Source organism: Nyctereutes procyonoides, unplaced genomic scaffold, assembly GCF_905146905.1.
Source record: "Nyctereutes procyonoides isolate TBG_1078 unplaced genomic scaffold, NYPRO_anot_genome, whole genome shotgun sequence".
In the NCBI taxonomy this organism is placed as follows: Eukaryota; Metazoa; Chordata; class Mammalia; order Carnivora; family Canidae; genus Nyctereutes; species Nyctereutes procyonoides.
Window position 1 is genome coordinate 33,585,902 of NW_026575159.1, and position 5,607 is coordinate 33,591,508.

At 49.7% G+C, this 5,607-nt stretch overlaps 1 pseudogene; it reads left to right on the forward strand.

Annotated features, from left to right (window-relative positions):
- Positions 1-2,045: 2,045 nt before the first annotated feature.
- On the forward strand, positions 2,046-4,905 carry LOC129502615 (thyroid hormone receptor-associated protein 3-like; annotated as a pseudogene).
- The last annotated feature ends 702 nt before the right edge of the window (positions 4,906-5,607 follow it).

Here is a 5,607-nt window from a genome sequence, read left to right on the forward strand (position 1 = left end):
CCCAATTAAACGTAGGTTTTTCTTCCTTAGACTGTCATTTATTTGCCTTAATCTGTCTTCATGGTCCCTTAATTGATTGTCTCTTTTTTCCTCAGTTTCCCTCTTTGCCATTAACTTGTCTTCTATGTCACTCACTCGTTCTTCCACCTCGTTAACCCTCGTCGTTAGGACTTCTAGTTTGGATTGCATCTCATTCAATTGATTTTTAATTTCTGCCTGATTGGATCTAAATTCTGCAGTCATGAAGTCTCCTGAGTCCTTAATGCTTTTTTCTAGAGCCACCAGTAGCTGTAGAATAGTGTTTCTGAATTGGCTTTCTGACATTGAAGTGTAATCCAGATTTTGTAACTCTGTGGGAGAGAGGGCTGTTTCTGATTCTTTCTTTTGAGGTGAGGTTTTCCTTCTAGTCATTTTGCTCAGTGCAGAGTGGCCAAAAACAAGTTGTATTGGAACACGGGGGAGTATCACTGGTCCGTCTAGCTGGTCTTCTGGGGGAGGGGCCTGCTGTGCTGATTCTCAGGTGTTAGCACTTGGGGGAGCTGCTCTACCCCTGCCTGCTGCAGGGCTCAGCGGGGGTTGTTTACCCCGTGGGGCCCCAGGAGGATCAGCCGCAGTTGCTATGGCAACTCTGGAAGCCTGGATTCAGCCTCCGCAGGAACTACGGGGGGCTCGGGGCTCTCGGTTCTCCGTCTGCAGGGCCTGGAGGCTCCGGGGCGGGGCCGCTGATCTGCTCAGCTCGGGGCAGGAGCGTCCTCGCTGTCCTGGGCCCTCCCGGCCTCTGCCTGTCCCAGGGGGAGGCGGGATCCTGGGCTGTGTCCCGGCGCCCTGTGCTCCGGGGCCTGCGCTGTTGGATTCGCGCTCCCGCCCTGCAGCTCCCTCCCTGGAGCGGCTCCCGAGCCCTCCGAGCTGCTCCGGTCCGCTGTGCGGGCGCTGCAGCCCTTAGGGAGCTCGGCGCACTCTCCTGCGCTCGCAGGTGTCTGTTAGTGTCCCAGGGAGCCTGAGGGCATCCCCGCTCTCCTGGGTCCTGTTCCAACTCCCTGCGAGCCCCTTTCCACCCGGGAAGGTTGGTGCAGCTCCTGCTTCTCCGGGACGGGGCTCTCCTGTCCTGGGGACACTCGCCCCGGCCCTAGCCCAGCTCCTCGCGGGACCCCTCCCCCTCGGAGGCCTTTTGTTTCTTTATTTCTTTTTCCCCGTCTTCCTACCTTGATAGAAGCGCGAACTCTGCTCACTGTAGCATTCCAGCTGGTCTCTCTTTACATCTCAGGCCGAATTCGTAGATATTCAGGATGATTTGAAGGTTATCTAGGTAATTTGGTGGGGACAGGTGATTTGGGGACCCTGCTCTTCCGCCATCTTGCCCCTCCCTCCCAGGAGACTCATTTTAGACCTAAAGACACATGCAGATTGAAAGTGAGGGAGTGAGAAAACATTTATCATGCAAATGGACATCGAAAGAAAGAACAGCAACAGTTATATCAGACAACTAGATTTTAAACTAAAGATGAAAAAGGGAAGTATATCACAATTAAGAGGTCTAGGGGATCCCTGGGTGGCACAGCGGTTTGGCGCCTGCCTTTGGCCCAGGGCGCGATCCTGGAGATCTGGGATCGAATCCCACGTCGGGCTCCCGGTGCATGGAGCCTGCTTCTCCCTCTGCCTGTGTCTCTGCCTCTCTCTCTGTCTCTCTCTCTCTCTCTCTCTGTGACTATCATAAATAAATAAATAATTTTAAAAAAGAGGTCTATCCAAGAAGAAGATTTAACAATTGTAAATATTTATGCACCCAAAATGGGGACACGCAGATATATAAAATAATAACAAACATAAAGGAACTCATTGATAATAATACAATAATAGGGGCTGGTTGTGCCGTTGCGAGGCTGCAGCTGTGATCGCTGCGGTGGACCCAGATTTGTATCCTGACTTTGTAAATTGGAGAAGCCAGTGACCATGCCAGTGTTCTTTTGTGGTGGTATCTGGGATCCGGTGCAAGTTGAATCATTGTTCAAATAAGGTATAATTGAAAAGTGACGCTCTCTTCAGAGATGTCAAATACAAACAAATCCAAGTTTGGATCTCTAACTTCTCGCTCAAGATTTGCATCAAGATCTCGTTCTCGTTCATTTTTGAAGTCTCGGTCCCGAAGTCGATCTGTCTCTTGTTCAAGGAAGCACAGGCTGAGTTCTAGGTCTCGTTCCAGATCATATTCCCCAGCTCATAACAGAGAGAGAAATCACCCAAGAGTATATCAGAATCGGGATTCCCGAGGTCACAACAGAGGCTACAGAGGGCCCTATTATTTCCGTGGGCGCAACAAAGGCTTTTATCCATGGTATAACCGAGGAGTCTATGGAAACTACCGCTCAAATGGCAGAACTACCGGCAAGCATATAGTCCTCGTGGGGCCGTTCCCGGATCCCCCGTCCCCAAAGAGAAGGTCCCCTTCACCAAGGTCCAGGAGCCATTCTAGAAACTCCGATAAGTCTTCCTCTGACAGGTCAAGGTGCTCCTCATCCTCTCATTCTTCCTCCAACTACAGCCGAGTGGAATCTTCTAAGCGCAAGTCTGCAAAGGAGAAAAAGTCCTCTTCCAAGGGTAGCTAGCCATCTCAGGCTGCCAGGGATAACCAAGGTGATGAAGCCAAGGAGCAGATGTTCTCTGGAGGCACCTCTCAAGATACAAATCATCTGACAGATCGAAACCATGGCCAGATGCCACCACTTATAGTGCTGGTTCTGCATCATGGGCCTCTGCAGTTTCTGAGTTGAGTCCCCTGGAGCAAAGCCCTGCTCTCAAAAGCCCACTCCAGTCTGTGGTGGTGAGGCGGCGCTCACCCCAACCTAGCCCTGTGCCAAAACCTAGCCCTCCACTTTCCAACACATCCCAGATGGGCTCAACTCTGCAGAGTGGTGCTGGGTACCAGGCTGGAACACACCAAAGTCCATTCGATCATAGCTCTGGGTCCTTGAGTCCATCCAAAAAGAGCCTTGTGGGTAAGAGTCCACTGGCCACTGGCTCCACGTATGGCTTGTCTCAGAAGAAGGAGGCTACAAAGAGGTACCTAGAAGAACAGAACACAGAGAATGGAAAACATAAGGTGCAGAAACAAATCAATACTGATAAAGAGAAAAATGAAAGAGAAAGGGAGCTTCTCTGACACAGGCTTGGGTGGTGCAAAAATGAAATCTGATCCATTTGCTCCCAAAACTGATACAGAGAAGTCTTTTCAGGGTAGCCAGTCTCTCAGAAAGTATAAGCTTCAAGATGACTTCGAGAAGATGGCCGACTTCCATAAGGATGACATGGATGATCAAGATAAGGACAAAGCTAAGGGAAGGAAGGAATTGGAGTTTGATAATGAACCCAAATTTATGTCGAAAGTCATAGCAGGTGCAAACAAAAACCAGGAAGAGAAGTCAGGCAAATGGGAAGGCCTGGTGTATGCATGCACCTCTAGGGAAGGAAAAGCAGAGGAAAACAGAGCAGCTGGAGGAGGAATCTTTCTCTGAAAGATCAAAAAAGGAGGATCAGGGAGGGCCCAAGAGAACTGAAAGTGGGTACAGAGGGTTCATGCCTGAAAAGAATTTCTGAGTGACCACTTACAAAGCAGTCCAGGAGAAAAGCTTGTCACCTCCCCCGAGAAAGACCTCTGAGAGCCGAGAGAAGTTAGGAGCCAAGGGAGACTTTTGCATGGGGAAGTCTTCCTTTTCCATTACTCGAGAGGCCCAGGTCAATGTCCGGATGGACTCTTTTGATGAGGACCTTGCAAGACCAAGTGGCTTATTGGCTCAGGAACACAAGCTTTGTTGGGATCTAGTCCATAGCAACAAAAAGGAACAGGAATTGTGTTCCATTTTCCAGCACATACAGTCAGCTCAGTCTCAGCGGAGCCCCTCTGAACTGTTTGGCCAGCATATAGTGACCATTGTTCACCATGTAAAAGAGCATCACTTTGGGTCCTCAGGAATGACATTGCATGAGTGTTTTACTCAATACCCGAAGAGAGGAACTGAGCAGGAGGCAGCTAAAAACAAGAAAAGCCCAGAAGTGCACAGAAGGATAGACATTTCTCCCAGTACGTGCAGCAAACATGGTTTGGCTCATGATGAAATGAAAAGTCCATGGAAACCTGGCTACAAGGAAAATACCTGGCTGAGGGAAAATACCAAGATGATCCTCTTGACCTCTGCCTTGATATTGAACGTAGTAAAAAATATAAGGAGAGAGATCTTAAACGAGGTAAATCAAGAGAATCAGTGGATTCCTGAGACTCAAGCCACTCAAAGGAAAGATTAGCTGAGAAAACAGAGAAAACTCATAAAGGATCAAAGAAGCAGAAGAAGCATCAGAGGGCACGAGGCCACTCCAGGTCCCCCACCTCTTCCTCCCAGTCATCCCACTCCTACAAAGCAGAAGGGTACACTGAAGAAACAGAGGAGAGGGAAGAGAGCAGCACGGGGTTTGACAAGTCAAGACTAGGGACCAAGGACTTCGTGGGTCCAAATGAAAGAGGCGGCAGGGCTCACGGGACCTTTCAATTTCGAGCCCAGAGGGAGAGGCTGGGGCAGAGGCACCTACTCTGGTAACAACAACAACTACAACAGCAACAACGATTTTCAAAAGAGAAACCTGGAGGAGGAGTGGGACCCTGAGTACACGCACAAGAGCAAGAAGTATTACCTGCATGATGACCGTGAAGGTGAAGGCAGTGAGAAGTGGGTAAGTGGCGGTTGGGGCCGAGGAGCCTTCCGCTGCGGTCAAGGCCGGTTCATGTTCTGGAAATCCAGCCCCAGCCCCAAATGGGTCCATGACAAGTTTAGTGGGGAGGAAGGGGAGATTGAAGACGACGAAAGTGGGACAGAGAACCGAAAAGAGAAGGACAACTTACAGCCCACAACTGAGTAGGGACCACGCTGGTGGGAGCCCCTGCCCAGGGCACAGAGGGCACCAGGAAGATGGCTGGTTAGCAGCAAGACGGAGGAGCCTCAAGACTGCAAATGTCCCACCCCTACCCCCAGCAGCCAGCTGCGCAGAATCCCACTCCAGCCGAAAGCATCCCTGGCGCTGCGTCCCACTGGACAGAGGCGGCCGGCTGAGGAGACTGGGGTCAGGCCCAGCTCTTGAGCAGAACACATTGGGCTTTAGCTGTGTTTCTCATTTGTTGTTGGTGTGTGGGGTGGGGGCTGGGGTAGGGAGGGGAGAGCGATACTTGGATTTTTGTTTGTTCCCTATTAGAAACCAACAGTTTTGTTCTTACTTTGATTTGGAGCTAAGAGGACTAATTTGATGATTTTTGATCTCTTCTCCCTTATCCGGATTTTAAAAGCCCTTCTTCTTCCTTTTTTTTTTTTTTTTTAAGGCATGTGTAGTAATAATAGCAGAAAGATTTAATTTGGGCAACTTTGATTCTTTAAAGAGAAAACAAAGCATATGAATAAACATTGAAGTGTTCACCTCAGTTTGGGACCAAACTGCTTGGATCTTTGTAAAAACCGGTCAAGGAGTTCAAGGCCTTTCTGACCACCTTGTGTTCCCCTTTTCTGCACAGCCATGTATCTCATGGCGTGCTGCTAACCACACCCCACCCCAATATTTTCTGAGTTCTTC